The sequence below is a fragment of the Oncorhynchus keta genome, chromosome 1 (genome assembly GCF_023373465.1).
Source record: "Oncorhynchus keta strain PuntledgeMale-10-30-2019 chromosome 1, Oket_V2, whole genome shotgun sequence".
Taxonomy (NCBI): domain Eukaryota; kingdom Metazoa; phylum Chordata; class Actinopteri; order Salmoniformes; family Salmonidae; genus Oncorhynchus; species Oncorhynchus keta.
Window position 1 is genome coordinate 68,821,086 of NC_068421.1, and position 17,080 is coordinate 68,838,165.

At 43.7% G+C, this 17,080-nt stretch overlaps 1 pseudogene; it reads right to left on the reverse strand.

Annotated features, from left to right (window-relative positions):
- Positions 1–359: 359 nt before the first annotated feature.
- Positions 360–13,552, reverse strand: LOC118371059 (peroxiredoxin-6-like; annotated as a pseudogene).
- Between the last annotated feature and the right edge of the window lie 3,528 nt (positions 13,553–17,080).

The window sequence follows — 17,080 nt, forward strand, 5'->3', positions numbered from 1 at the left end:
AGTTATTTGAGACAACCATGATAAGCAGTTGTCTAGCTGCACTCCCAATCGTTTGGTTTCTGCCACTTCTTCAATTTGTACTCCTCCCAAACTTAATTGTATCCCATGCCTTTTGGCCTTTTCCTAGTTGAACAGACCAACATAACTTTTGGTTCTCTTGGTGTTTAAAACAAGTTTGTTTTGGCAAACCCACTTCCTGATATTCTCCAAATCTCCTTGTAAAGCCTGCTGTACCTGTTGAACCGATTGTCTTGCTGCATAAATTGTAGTATCATCTGCAAATATAGTAAATTGAGTTTCAACCAAGGCATAGGGAAGGTCGTTGGTATATATTAAATAAAGAAGTGGCCCAAGGCAGCTGCCCTGCGGTATTCCACAGATTAACACATTAGGGGAAGAAAATGAACCATTGATATAGGTGGGCTGTTTCCTGTCAGTTAGATATGACTGTACCCAATTCAATGCTACCTCCTTAAAACCATAATAGTGAAATCATTTGATTATTGCAGTTCAGCGGCTTCGGCACCAGAAAGAGCGGGAATAACCATACACTTCTGACCAGACTGAGCGCAACAGAAGGAGAAAGATGAAGTAAAAACCCAAGATGGCACCTGTAAAGTTCACTTTAAAAAGAATGTGTCATACCTTTTCAAGTTGACCAATATCGAAATGAGATCGAGTGTTTATCTTCCAGTCAACATGTGTACCTTCCAGTCAACAGGTGTGGCCAACTTCTCGAGAGCAGTGAGCTGCAGAGAGTCGATAACACGAAGCAGTTCGTCAAAGTTCCTATCAGTGGTGGCCGGGTACATGATGGACAGCTTCATCTTCTTAGCTGGACCAACCATAAACACCTGGGGGAGGGACCAAAGGGGAGGGTCACAAACACCAATTGGACCTTAATTTCTTTCAGCAAAAATATGTTGCCCTTTACGTCTCATGGGTGTGTGTGTGTGACCTCACTTACACAGAGTGCGGTGAGGGGCATGCCATCCTTGTCAATCTCATCAGGGTCCAGCATGCCCAGCTGAACAGAGCTCCCTCATCATCAGCGATGATGGGGAAGGGCAGGGGAGAGCACCCACTCTCACTTTTAAACAGCATCACATCCTACAGACAGAGAGAGGTTAGAATTCAGGGGTCAGCAATGAGGGGGAAGGGCAGGGGACCGTATCACCTTTAGTGGCACCGATTTTGATAATTTAAATCTTTACAGACTACACCACTGCTAGTAGGGTAAAAGTGTCCTTTCTTTGCTCAGTAACTCACTCATGTAATCATGGTGTGAACTACAAACAGAAACTGACTGTATCTGTAGTATAATCTACAGAACTAGTCTGAAATGTAAACTATAGAACCTGACACTCTGCTCTTTCAGACACATCAACATTAGGGTGACTGGGTTAGAGCAGGTTGTGGCCAGAGTGCATGTTTTTATTTTCAAGTGTTAAAATGGTGGAGAACGTTCCTGTGTTCACAGCAGCAGTATAAATAGCAGTAGAATGGCTGGACTTCAGATGAAGTTAATACTGTTCCTCATTGTGGGAAGGAAGGCTGCCATTAGTCACACGGTTACAGAAATGTATGTGTTGGTAGAGGGGGTTGGGGCAAGTGGTTTTCACAGGACAGATTTTCACTACGTAGTTAACTTTTCTTCCCAAAAACTTGTTGTTGCGAACTTTGGAAGACAGGGGCAGTGTTGCTGTAACCTAGCAACCTATCCATATGGCCCATCACCAATACCCCAGTGTAAGATTTGATAACTTGGCAGGCCAGAGGAACTCTTTCCCTGTTGGACCTGAGAGAGGCTTTGGCGGGAGGAGGTCAAATGTTTAGGACCTTGCAGATAGAAATGTAATGAATAGAGCTAACTGTTCTACATGACAGACAAACATGTTCTACACAATATATTTTTGTAAAGAAATGGCCATCTGTGAATGCAGTTGAGCCAGAGTAACAGCTGTGCAGACTAAACCAGTCTTGGGGGATTACACAGGGTTTGTGCATGTAATTTTGATTTAGACATGGCTGACAGTGTTACAATATGGTAGTAAATCTGTGAGAGAGTGGCTTCCCATATTGTAGTTAGGCAATGTGCTCTACATTTGAACCACTTAGGCAATGGATGCAGAGAGACAGGTTGAGGCAAACCTTGCTCCAGGCAAGATGGTCAGCCACGCTGTCTATGGACAGAGCGATCTTCTTGAAGTTGCGTTTCTTAAACTCAAAGTTGATCTTGGCAGCACAGGCCAGTTCTGTGGTACACACTGGAGTAAAGTCCTGGGTGTGGGAGAACAGGACTCCCCATCTGGAGGAGAGAAGCTATCAGTAGGTCTCAAGACAGAGTAGAGGAAATACCAGTCCAAATGCTCTGCAGCCAGAGAGCAACAAGTGGGTAGGGGTGGGAACAGACTCAGGCCTAAAACATTACACAGTGTTCGTGTTTCACTTTAGCCGTTAACACGTCGGACTACGTAAAGGCAGGTGGATGGAAAGACTGAAAATTATGTGACCAGTCTTTGGAATATATGGTTAATCAATGATGCAACAGTGTGTGGAGTGTGTAAGTGTGAAGACAATAACAGGAACACTTGTGGTACTGGTAACAGATGCTTCATAGAACCACACCTTTTTAGTATCATGTTACATCAAAACAATAGACTGGGTCATGGGCTATTAAAGCAAGCTCTCTAAACATTGCTCTCCTCCCATCCCTTCACCACTCATTGTGTCAGACTGGGACAGTATGGAGGTTGGAAAAATTATTCAAAGTAGTGTAACAGGTGGTCTTTGGTAGGACAGGTCAAGACAGTAATTGTGACCACCGTCTGATGTTTTTACTGAAGTACCACAATTTACACATCATCCTGTATTCAGTGTTGGAGAGTAGTGCACTACATGTAGTTTAACTAGTAATTTAATTACATTTTGAGGTAACTCCCTCTGTTTGAGCCAAGTGTTTGAGTAACTAAACTAGCCAGCTGCATTTGCTAGCTAAGTAAGTGAAAATGTAAAAAACAAACAGAATATCTAGCTTCTCCTTCATTTTTTAAGAAATTAATTTGTAAAAAACTGTTGTCTTTCTCTCTTTGAGTCAACTACTCAGCACATGTTATGCACTGCAGTGCTAGATAGCTGTAGCTTATGCTTTCAGTACTAGATTAATTCTCTGATCCTTTGATTTCATGTTCATGGTGTAAGATCTCTGATAGGTTGGAGGACGTCCTGTGTAAGTCTATGGAAGGGGGTGAGAACCAAGAGCCTCCTAGGTTTTGTATTGAAGTCAACGCACCAAGAGGATGGAAGCTAGCTGACCTCCGGCTACATCATGCTGCAGAGTGTTGTTGAGGCTACTGCAGACCTTCATTGCAAAACAGTGTCCTTTAATAAATTATTTGGTGAATATATTTAGTATAGTTTTCAATGTTTAACCATTTTTAATTTTAAGAAATTCAGTGAGGATGTTTCCTCCTCTTCATCTGAGGAGCCTCCACTGGCCTGTATCTATCCTCAGTATAACATCAAAGATCCTGGAAAGAGTTGACATTTATGAAATGTATGAATGTCAACAAAGTCTAATGTGTGATTTTCAGTCGTGTTTGTCTACTTTACATGACTGACTTCAATCAGGAAAGAGATTGATAAGGGAAATATCTGTGGAATGGTACTGCTTGACCTGCAGAAGGTTAACCACTGTCTCCCAATCTCCAAACTGGAAAGGGAAAGGGGGTTAGCAAGTGGTAGAGGTTAATGGTTCACTGCCTAATGCAAAACCAATGACTTGTGGCATTCCACAGGGGAGCGTGGTTGGGTCTCTTCTATTTTTACTGTATAAAAAATGTGTGTTGCCATCTTTTCCTTTATGCAGATGACTCTACTCTTCTGGTGTCTCACAAAAGTAAAACTATGTTGGAGCGCATACTTACCACAGAGCTTACTAACATTAGCAAATGGCTTTGAGCTAATACTCTATCTCTGCACTTAGGTAAACCGGAGGCAATTATTTTTGGGTTCAGACCTAAATTGTGTAGGTCCTCTGAAATCAGAGTGGAGTTAGGAGGTGAGGTGCGGACTACTAAAACCTCTGTTAGCTACCTTGTATGTATCCTCTATGGAAACTTGGGAGGTGTGAGCATGGCCACTAAAGTGCTAGGGAAGGGTAATACCAGGACTAAGTTTTGGGCTAGAAAGTCCAAGCTGCATGACAAGAACTCCATGAGAGCGCCAGCCACTGCCCCAATTCAATGCCATTTTGACTACTCTAGTACTTCCTGGTTCGAGCTAGCCCAGAATAAGCTGATCGGGGTAGTATTGAAGGTGAGTCTACGTACTCACATAGACAGGAGCAGCTTTCAGGAACTTAACTGGCTGCCTGTTGAGGGTGTCTTAGATCAGACTGGGTTAGGTTTACAGGAGTATTTATGGTTCTACACCGAGATATCTAAGTGATTACTTTCCCCATGCTAAAGTTGCACACAATCACAGCACCTGATCAGGTGTTGCTAATGTGTGCTTATACAGGTTCAGGAGTAATGCTGGGAAGGTACTTTCTTGTATACTGGAGCCTCAGAGTGGAATGAGTTGCCTCTGCCCACAAAAACGACATCCTCTCTGCGAAGCTTTAAAAATAAAGTTTAAAAACTGCCCATATGAATGTACCCTACGATGTAACTGCAATGATAGATAGTTGTTCTTTGTCTTTATGTTTTATTATCTCGCTGTCATACTGTGTTCAACAGTGTTCAATCTTGCTTAGCCATCTTGTTTCAAGAGGACCACATTGGAAATAAGTCCGACTTTGTCATAACGTTGATGACTTTGCTTAAGCTTTTTCAAGTTGTGTGTGTTTTTTTAAATGGTTGGATTAATAAACTATACAAAATAAAAATACTTTGGATGGTCACCTGGCTCGGAGACAAAAGCGAATTGAAGCACACACTCCTAAACAATGGCAACCTTGTCTGGTCAGTCACACACTCTCAGTGCAGGCTGGTTTAACACACTGGTGCTATTGTGTTCCTCTAAACGATTGACTGACATTTTAATAGGGATTGAGGGACAACATCTTTTGCGTAACCTCTAGCCTCCACGGTTTTAAGATCTGATATGGGATCAGCGTTCTCCACTTTCCATATGACCCCGAACCACGGATTTACATGTTAAAAACTGAAACTGGCAATGTAACTGAAACTGTCGTGGCAATGAGCATGCAGCCAAGCAAGTATATTTGTTTATTGTCTGTATGTCGAATGTTATACAAACACACCATCAGTGAATTAGGCTACTGATTATGCAATTGATGACAGTCTGCTGCAGATACAAAATAACAGTTCAAATCAAAATGTATTTATTTTATTTCAGCCTCCAGTATTTATGCTGCAGTAGTTTGTGTCGGGGGCGAGGGTCAGTTTGTTATATCTGGAGTACTTCTCCTGTCTTACCCGGTGTCCTGTGTGAATTTAAGTATGCTCTCTAATTCTCTCTTTCTTTCTCTCTCTCGGAGGACCTGAGCCCTAGGACCATGCCTCAGGACCACCTGGCATGATGACTCCTTGCTGTCCCCAGTCCACCTGGCCGTGCTGCTGCTCCAGTTTCAACTGTTCTGCCTGTGGCTATGGAAACCTGAACTGTTCACTGGACGTGCTAGCTGTCCCAGACCTGCTGTTTTCAACTCTCTAGAGACAGCAGGAGTGGTAGAGATACTCTTCATGATCGTCTATGAAAAGCCAACTGACATTTACTCCTGAGGTGCTGACTTGCTGCACCCTCGACAACTACTGTGATTATTATTATTTGAACATTCTGGTCATTTATGAACATCTTGGCCATATTCTGTTATAATCTCCACCCGGCACAGCCAGAAGAGGACTAGTGTAATGCTCCGGGTGTCGTAGGTGTGGAGTCAAATGCAGGAGACAGAGTTCAATGCTGTGCATCTTTTAATAGCACCAACGCACCACATGGTGCTCACAAAAGTTACGTTCCCAAAACACAGGGAATCAAAAAATACAATGGAAAAATCACGACCAGGCACTAACACGTACCTTTACAACAGAGCCGAAGGTTACAATGAAATAATCCCGCACAACAACCAGGCGGGCCGGCTGTCTAATAAAGACAAACTAATTAACATGACCAGGTGCTACCACTAAACATACAAGGAGGGGGAGGAAAAACAATCAGTGGCAGCTAATAGGCCGGTGACGACGACCGCCGAGCGCCACCCGCCCGGGAAGGGGAAACACCCTCGGTCGGATTCGTGACAACTGGCCACCCCTCATTGCCTGGTTCCTCTAGGTTTCTTCCAAGGTTTTGGCCTTTCTAGGGAGTTTTTCCTAGCCATCGTGCTTCTACACCTGCATTGCTTGCTGTTTGGGGTTTTAGGCTGTGTTTCTGGACAGCACTTTGAGATATCAGCTGATGTACGAAGGGCTTTATGAATACATTTGATTTGACAAAATAACAGTTGAGGTACAGGTAGGCTACCGCAGATCATCACACCGACTTGTTTAGCCTACAACAGGTAGCACAATCTAGTTTCCTAGGAAGTCATGGAATTTGATCTTCCCGATGGTTGTCTCGGCTTCAAAGTTGGGGAATTAGTCTCCTAGCAGTATCCCAGGTATGGTCCTCTCTCAGCGGCGAGGAGATGTGATATAGATGTTATATGGTTTCCACTAGTTATAACAGCCACAAAGTCAAAATTGGCTGTATCGTAAAAACGTTAAAGGTCTTCATTTAAGGTTATGGCTAAGCTAATGTTAAAATAACATTTTAATAATATAAATTGTAGAAATAGTTGGGATTAATGACTTTGTGGCTGTAGTAGGTTATAGGCTAGGTAGCCTAATGTAGCAGACATAAAATAGGCTCTGGTTCATATCTGTACAATTTATAGCATCAGTGACTGCATGGGCAGCGCCAGTGAGATAATCTTTATTTTGAAGTAGTCCATTTTCTTCTTCACGATTGGTTGATCCCCCCTGATGACCCAGATGGTCACTAGAAAGGATCAGCTAATGAAGTTGGTAGTCCCACTCAGTTGACTACATAAATGCCGATGCAAATAGGCCTTTTGTCTCTATGTCTAGGCCAGAGTTTCCCAAACTCGGTCCTGGGGCTGCTCCTGGAAGTGTAACAGTACTCTTCTTGCGTTGTGTACATCAGTCATCGACACGGAACTCCAATATGTAGCACCAGTCATGTAGCTTTATTCTGATAAGAACGACACAAAATTGCACGTCATGCAATGCCCGTCTCACCATCCAACTCTGCACTCACGCACGCTGGTTTGGTGCTTGTTCACTGGGCAGTTACCAAAATAATACAATTACAATATACAATATAATATTTTTAACAATGTACCTGATAAGAACGACACAAAATTGCACGTCATGCAATGCCCGTCTCACCATCCAACTCTGCACTCACGCACTGTACAAAATATATGAACCCCCCACCAGACACAGTAAGTTGCTAGCTAATACTGGCGGGAATTCTTTACGAACTATTTGATATAAATTGTACATTTAAATCATCAGTTGAGAGCATAAAATCACTTTTGACGTACGGTGCTTTGCAACCAACAACTTACCGCTGGTTTGGTGCTTGTTCACTGGGACGATTCTAACTGGAACATCCCCCCTCGTAAGCAAGCTAAGCAAACCAGCCAATAAGATGCCATGTTGAGTAGGTGAAGGCAAGACAAACTCAAACCAAAAACCCATTGGCTTAACAATAAAGTGGCAAGGGGAATCACCAATATAACCCTGTTACAGGAGCACGTTTTGTTTTTTGCCTGCGCACTACACAACTGATTCAAATAATTACATGTATGTAAAATCCCCCACCAATCAAAGCAGCGATCTCACTGAGGCAGAGGTGATTAGTGTAAAGTTTCAAATGCTTCCTTTTCATATATAAAGACATTTTGATTAAGATTACTAGCTAGCCCTAATAGAAAAATGTATTGCAGTCAATGCACTCTAAGCTTAGCCCTTTGGCATAGCCATGGGGGTAGTGGGGTTGCAGTACATCCTGAAAAATCATTTTTTGTATCTAATTATAGATAAGTTGACTAACAAATATTCTACCAAAATGTCAGAAATTAGAAGCAGAAACATATCTAAATTAAGTTGGTAACTTCCGGGTTGGAGCGAGCGGTCGCATTCGCACTTCGTCCGCAGGTAGTATTACTTTTCACTACTTTTCATTACATTTCATTATAGTACAACGGTTTGATTTGTCTAATCTTAGCAATTTCTTCTTAGCTAGCTACATAGCCATCTTTGTATCAAAGATAATTGCGTAATTATCGTATTTCGTCGTCCTAACGTAGTCTACTGCCCAGCAGCTAGCGTCCACCGTCTACCGAATAGCAGCACTGTAGAAACTATTACACTCAACTGAACGACTTGATTAGTGTAGTGTTAGCTAGCTACATAGTTGTCTTTGCTGTCTTCGTATCCAAGATAATTGTGTAGTTTAGAGTGTGTAGTCTTAGAGTGATTATCTTAATTTACTGAGGTTAGCTAGCCAGCTATTTGTCGTCCTTAACGTAGGAGACACTGCTAGCTAGCCAACAGCTAGCCAACGTCTTATGAACAGAACTCAACAACCCGGTCGCAGTCCGCTTCGCTCCACAGGTAGTATCACATTTTCATTTAATTTCATTACAGTACAACGGTTTGATTTGTTTGATCGTAGCTAGCTACATAGCTAGCTACATAGCCGTCTTTGTATCAAAGATAATTGTGTAGTCTAGAGCGATTTTCTAGGTTAGCTAGCCAGCTATTGTCGTTCTTTTAACGCAACGTAACGTAATCAACACTGCTAGCTAGCCAGCTAGCCCCCGAATAGCAGCACTGTAGAAACTATTACACTCAACGTAACGACTTGATTAGTGTAGTGTCAACAACGCAGCCACTGCCAGCTAGCCTACAAAGTCAACAACGCAGCCACTGCCAGCTAGCCTACAAAGTCAACAACGCAGCCACTGCCAGCTAGCCTACTTCAGCAGTACTGTATCATTTTAATCATTTTAGTCAATAAGATTCTTGCTACGTAAGCTTAACTTTCTGAACATTCGAGACGTGTAGTCCACTTGTCATTCCAATCTCCTTGCATTAGCGTAGCCTCTTCTGGAGCCTGTCAACTATGTGTCTGTCTATCCCTGTTCTCTCCTCTCTGCACAGACCATACAAACGCTCCACACCGCGTGGCCGCGGCCACCCTAATCTGGTGGTCCCAGCGCGCACGACCCACGTGGAGTTCCAGGTCTCCGGTAGCCTCTGGAACTGCCGATCTGCGGCCAACAAGGCAGAGTTCATCTTAGCCTATGCCTCCCTCCAGTCCCCCGACTTCTTGACACTGACGGAAACATGGATCACCACAGATAACACTGCTACTCCTACTGCTCTCTCTTCGTCCGCCCACGTGTTCTCGCACACCCCGAGAGCTTCTGGTCAGCGGGGTGGAGGCACCGGGATCCTCATGTCTCCCAAGTGGTCATTCTCTCTTTCTCCCCTTACCCATCTGTCTATCGCCTCCTTTGAATTCCATGCTGTCACAGTTACCAGCCCTTTCAAGCTTAACATCCTTATCATTTATCGCCCTCCAGGTCCCCTCAGAGAGTTCATCAATGAGCTTGATGCCTTGATAAGCTCCTTTCCTGAGGACGGCTCACCTCTCACAGTTCTGGGCGACTTTAACCTCCCCACGTCTACCTTTGACTCATTCCTCTCTGCCTCCTTCTTTCCACTCCTCTCCTCTTTTGACCTCACCCTCTCACCTTCCCCCTACTCACAAGGCAGGCAATACGCTCGACCTCATCTTTACTAGATGCTGTTCTTCCACTAACCTCATTGCAACTCCCCTCCAAGTCTCCGACCACTACCTTGTATCCTTTTCCCTCTCGCTCTCATCCAACACTTCCCACACTGCCCCTACTCGGATGGTATCGCGCCGTCCCAACCTTCGCTCTCTCTCCCCCGCTACTCTCTCCTCTTCCATCCTATCATCTCTTCCCCCTGCTCAAACCTTCTCCAACCTATCTCCTGATTCTGCCTCCTCAACCCTCCTCTCCTCCCTTTCTGCATCCTTTGACTCTCTATGTCCCCTATCCTCCAGGCCGGCTCGGTCCTCCCCTCCTGCTCCGTGGCTCGACGACTCATTGCGAGCTCACAGAACAGGGCTCCGGGCAGCCGAGCGGAAATGGAGGAAAACTCGCCTCCCTGCGGACCTGGCATCCTTTCACTCCCTCCTCTCTACATTTTCCTCCTCTGTCTCTGCTGCTAAAGCCACTTTCTACCACTCTAAATTCCAAGCATCTGCCTCTAACCCTAGGAAGCTCTTTGCCACCTTCTCCTCCCTCCTGAATCCTCCTCCCCCCTCCTCCCTCTCTGCAAATGACTTCGTCAACCATTTTGAAAAGAATGTCGACGACATCCGATCCTCGTTTGCTAAGCCAAACGACACCGCTGGTTCTGCTCACACTGCCCTACCCTATGCTCTGACCTCTTTCTCCCCTCTCCCTCCAGATGAAATCTCGCGTCTTGTGACGGCCGGCCGCCCAACAACCTGCCCGCTTGACCCTATCCCCTCCTCTCTTCTCCAGACCATTTCCGGAGACCTTCTCCCTTACCTCACCTCGCTCATCAACTCATCCCTGACCGCTGGCTACGTCCCTTCCGTCTTCAAGAGAGCGAGAGTTGCACCCCTTCTGAAAAAACCTACACTCGATCCCTCCGATGTCAACAACTACAGACCATTATCCCTTCTTTCTTTTCTCTCCAAAACTCTTGAACGTGCCGTCCTTGGCCAGCTCTCCCGCTATCTCTCTCAGAATGACCTTCTTGATCCAAATCAGTCAGGTTTCAAGACTAGTCATTCAACTGAGACTGCTCTTCTCTGTATCACGGAGGCGCTCCGCACTGCTAAAGCTAACTCTCTCCTCTGCTCTCATCCTTCTAGACCTATCGGCTGCCTTCGATACTGTGAACCATCAGATCCTCCTCTCCACCCTCTCCGAGTTGGGCATCTCCGGCGCGGCCCACGCTTGGATTGCGTCCTACCTGACAGGTCGCTCCTACCAGGTGGCGTGGCGAGAATCTGTCTCCTCACCACGCGCTCTCACCACTGGTGTCCCCCAGGGATCTGTTCTAGGCCCTCTCCTATTCTCGCTATACACCAAGTCACTTGGCTCTGTCATAACCTCACATGGTCTCTCCTATCATTGCTATGCAGACGACACACAATTAATCTTCTCCTTTCCCCCTTCTGATGACCAGGTGGCGAATCGCATCTCTGCATGTCTGGCAGACATATCAGTGTGGATGACTGATCACCACCTCAAGCTGAACCTCGGCAAGACGGAGCTGCTCTTCCTCCTTGGAAGGACTGCCCGTTCCATGATCTCGCCATCACGGTTGACAACTCCACTGTGTCCTCCTCCCAGAGCGCTAAGAACCTTGGCGTGATCCTGGACAACACCCTGTCGTTCTCAACTAACATCAAGGCGGTGGCCCGTTCCTGTAGGTTCATGCTCTACAACATCCGCAGAGTACGACCCTGCCTCACACAGGAAGCGGCGCAGGTCCTAATCCAGGCACTTGTCATCTCCCGTCTGGATTACTGTAACTCGCTGTTGGCTGGGCTCCCTGCCTGTGCCATTAAACCCCTACAACTCATCCAGAACGCCGCAGCCCGTCTGGTGTTCAACCTTCCCAAATTCTCTCACGTCACCCCGCTCCTCCGCTCTCTCCACTGGCTTCCAGTTGAAGCTCGCATCCGCTACAAGACCATGGTGCTTGCCTACGGAGCTGTGAGGGGAACGGCACCTCAGTACCTCCAGGCTCTGATCAGGCCCTACACCCAAACAAGGGCACTGCGTTCATCCACCTCTGGCCTGCTCGCCTCCCTACCACTGAGGAAGTACAGTTCCCGCTCAGCCCAGTCAAAACTGTTCGCTGCTCTGGCCCCCAATGGTGGAACAAACTCCTCACGACGCCAGGACAGCGGAGTCAATCACCACCTTCCGGAGACACCTGAAACCCCACCTCTTTAAGGAATACCTAGGATAGGATAAGTAATCCTTCTCACCCCCCTTAAAAGATTTAGATGCACTATTGTAAAGTGGCTGTTCCACTGGATGTCATAAGGTGAATGCACCAATTTGTAAGTCGCTCTGGATAAGAGCGTCTGCTAAATGACTTAAATGTAAATGTAAATGTAATACTGCGATAAAAGAGAGAGGGAGTGAGAGAAAGTGTGTGTCTGTGTGCGTGTCTCAGAGAGATGTGTTCTCAAAGGGGAGAATGAATGCTATAGGTTAAAACTTATGAATTGATTATGGTGTCTGTGGGGTGCTCTGAAAAGATCAATGTAATTTATGGAGGACACATCATGTATTGACTTATTTGAAACTTGTATGGTATAGAGCCTCACAGTGGAGGTGTCATAACAGCCATAGAACCTTACGGTCAAACAGGGAAATGGTTCCAATCGTTTTTCCACCATTCATTTTTCCCATAGGGAATTTTAGAAACACTTCAATAAGGGCTGTGTTTAAATCTCTCTAATTATTAACGTTTACATTTTGGGGGCTAAATACAAGGTGACTTTTATCAATATATTCGGCTCTATTTGAAAATTTGACAATGCTAATTAGCATCAAACTAGAACATCATGCAAGACTACAAATCCCTGTAAGCTCCAGCAAGTCATCTCTAGCTGACACCTTTGCTAACAGGTATCAAATCAAATCAAATGTATTTGTCACATACACATGGTTAGCAGATGTTAATGCGAGTGTAGTGAAATGCTTGTGCTTCTAGTTCCGACAATGCAGTAATAACCAACGAGTAATCTAACTAACAATTCAAAAACTACTACCTTATACACACAAGTGTAAAGGGATAAAGAATATGTACATAAAGATATATGAATGAGTGATGGTACAGAGCGGCATAGGCAAGATGCAGTAGATGGTATCGAGTACAGTATATACATATGAGATGAGTATGTAAACAAAGTGGCATAGTTTAAAGTGGCTAGTGATACATGTATTACATAAAGATGCAGTAGATGATATAGAGTACAGTATATACGTATACATATGAAGTAAGTAGCATTGTTTAAAGTGGCGAGTGATATATTTTACATCAATTCCCATCCATTCCCATTATTAAAGTGGCTGGAGTTGAGTCAGTGTGTTGGCAGCAGCCACTCAATGTTAGTGGTGGATGTTTAACAGTCTGATGGCATTGAGATAGAAGCTGTTTTTCAGTCTCTCGGTCCCAGATTTGATGCACCTGTACTGACCTCGCCTTCTGGATGATAGCGGGGTGAACAGGCAGTGGCTCGGGTGGTTGTTGTCCTTGATGATCTTTATGGCCTTCCTGGCCTTTATGGCCTTCCAATTTAAAACTTGCACAAGACCATTCACAGAATTGTCCATTTTAAAGAAATGTAGCCAATTTATTCATTACTATATTTAGCTAACATTAGATAGTTAGTTAATCTTGAGACTCTTACCTTTGCCTCGACTCGGCATTCTCGTACACATCATCATGGCATTTGTAGTTCTTTAAGATAGTCACATTAGCAGCTAATTATTAACATTTACATTTTGGGGGGTAAATACAGGCAAATATATTGATAAAAGTCACCTTGTCCTAGAGAGATTTACACGGTTATCAAAATGTCATGCCAAGGTAAGCCTACATGAAACACAGTGAAGTGTTTCTAAAGTGAATGGTGGAAAAACGTTTGGAACAATTAACTTGTTTGACCACTTGGTTTTACGGGTATTATGACTCATATTGTGCTACTCTATGTAAAGTTCACAAAATGAAATGGTTTGTGTTTTTTATTTCTCAATGAAATATAGTCACCCTGGATGTGTTATTGCAGATCTTGAGGAATAATACCAGTTGTCTACAGATGGGTGAATGCTAAAAAATAATTAACATTGATTATATTTTAACCAGAGACAGGAGGCATGGTTTTCATTCCAAATTAGATTACCCAACAACTTTACAGCTACTCTGACATCAAACATGTAGTTCATTCATTTTATAACCTTTTAATGTGTTAAACGTGATCTCTCCTTATCTATGGCTCTGAGACCTGATCCTGAAAATGGTTCTCATCTTGTGGAGAGTTGATTCCTTATAGTAACTTAACTGTCTAAATAGTTTTGCAACAGGTTTGCAGTGGTTGCAGGGAAAACCGGAGAGGCCAGGGCAGGTTTTATAGTTCAGTCCCAGAGATGGTAGAAGTAGAATAGCTTTTTGTCTTTCTGATAGAAAGGGAAGGCACCTAGTCAGCTGTACAACTGAATGCCTTCAACTGAAATGTGTCTTCCGCATTTGAGATCACAAGACGGTGAATGTCCAAGACTGGTTTCTCATTCCTGCTGTACTGTTTTGTTACAGGTGTAACTGACACACACACACATTGTAATGTCTGTGTGTAGGTGTAGACAAAGCACCCGTCTGAGGTGCATCATTTAATGTTTGTCCAGGTTAAACCCCTGTGTGACGCCTGCTGTAGTAGCGGTGTAACCTAACGTAGCAGGCGGGTCATTCCATGTCATTTCAGTGAGCCATGACACCCACCATCTCCGATTGTTCTGAAAATGTCTCTGTAGTTATAAACTGATAAGATTTGCCTTATTGCAACATTATTTGGTTGAAATATAATTTGATCTCTGAGAAATTAAGCTAATTGATTGCACCCAAATTGGCCATTTTTAAATTATAGGATTCTATAAATATACTACATAGCATCTGATTTGGACCCCGAAAAATTCAAACAATGAGTTAGACATGAGGATTCCAAAGAAATGGTGAAAAGCCACCCACAGACCACCACACCCCACGCCACTCTCATCCCAACACGTATACAGTACCAGTTTTATATGTTTGACAAGTAGTATGAAGCTGCGGCTCAGAGTATTGTTTCTTCATCCTATGTAATACATTCTCAGTGAATTTGGTGATGTTTTTTTCCCCCTGTTCAGAGAGATTAGTCTTTGAAGTTGTAATACATTCTGATATTACCAGGTTCTGGCCACTAAATGGTGCTGTTCCTGCTCTTGGGTATAAAATACAAATCCCCCTTCAATGTTAAAGGGATACATCTGGTTGTTGGCAACTCCGCTAAGGGTGGTAATGGTGTAACCATGGTGCTTGCCTTTCCACCGTGTCCTTAACTGCCCTACTGTTAAACTGCTCTCTGCTCTGACTACTCATAGCCTCCCCTCTATTTGAATGTACATTCTCTGGTGCATGTGAGGCAGGAGTGAGAGACTCAGTCAGAGAGTTCTCAGGTGTCCTGGGTGTTTACAGACAGTGGTCATTTGGCTGTTGTCACATTGTGAAGATCCTGCACACACCCTAATCCTGGCAGACGGAACATTCTTTTGTTGACTCTGATGACTAATATTCCCTCTTGTATCCCCCAGCCACTTTTCTCTATCTCCTCAACTCTGAGACCAAATACACCCTCTCTCTCCTATCCTCCTCTCAGCTGAGTGGATTCTGCTGTAACTGAGAGAAACCTGGAAGAGGTGTGTGTGAGTGAGTAGGCCACCCACTCAAACACATTCGCCGTGGTTAAATATGGAGGAGCAGCTTATTAGCCCCGTCTCTCTCTCTCTCTCTCTACCTCTCTTATACATGCATACATACATACAAGCTGTATTTCTTTAGAAATAATGCAGTAGTAGAGATTAGACCTAACCAGTGATTGGGTGAATTGTGCCGATTCAAGAACCAATGACATGGCATCCCCGGAAACTGCATTCTATTATCTTCTGATGAGAAACAACCAACCAAAGCAGTCTCTTAACATTGCAATAAGGAAGAACGCATCTCATTCTGTTGTGTGTTGCCTAACTACTCACTAACGTATGTCTGAGAATATTATGCCCAATCAAATGTTATTTGTCACATGCTTCGTAATCAACAGGTGTAGACTAACAGTGAAGTGCTTACTTATGGGCCCTAACCAACAATGTAAAAAAAATATATAATAACACAAGGAATAAATACACAATGAGTAACGATAACTTGGCAGTATATACTGGGCACCTGTACCGAGTTGATGTGCAGGGTACGAGGTAATTGAGGTAGATACAGTGCCTTCAGAAAGTATTCACACCCCATGATTTTTCCCCCACATTTTGTTACAAAGTGGGATTAAAATGGTTTTAATTGTAATTTTTTGTCATCAATCTACACAAAATACTCTGTCAGTGGAAGAAAAATTCTAACATTTGTAAAAAAAAAAGTCATTATTTCAACACTAATATATTTTAATTTAGATAAGTATTCAACACTGAGTCAATACATGTTAGAACCACCTTTCTAGGTAAGTCTCTTAAGGGCTTTCCACACCTAGATTGTGCAACATTTTATTCTTTTGAAAAATTCTTTATGCTCTGTCAAATTGGTTGTAGATCATTGCTAGACAACCATTTTCAGGTCTTGCTAGATATTTTCAAGCAGGTTTAAATCAAAACTGTAACTTGGCCACTCTGGAACATTTCACTGTCTTCTTGGTAAACTATTCCAGTGTAGATTTGGCCTTGTTTTAGGTTACTGTCCTGCTGAACAGTGAATTTATCTCCCAGTGTGTGTGGTGGAAAGCAGACTAAACCAGGTTTTCCTCTAGGATTTTGCCTGTGCTTAGCTCCAGAAACTACAATATTGTTGATCCATCCTCAGTTTTCTCCTATCACAACCATTAAACTCTGTTTTAGTCACCACTGGCCTCATGGCCATGTGTTATTTCATAGTTTTGATGTCTTCACCATTATTCTACAATGTAGAAAATAGTACAAATACAGGAAAATCCTGGAAAGAGTAAGTGTGTCCAAACTTTTGGAGTGTTTGGCTGAAACACAACCGGCCGTAATTGGGAGTCTCGTAGGGCAGTGCACAATTGGCCCAGGGTCGACCGGGTTTGGCCGGTTTAGGCCGTCATTGTAAATAACACTTTGTTCTTAACTGGCTTGCCTAGTTAAATAAAGATTCAATTAAAGAAATAAAAATACTGTAGTTAGGGATAAAGTGTC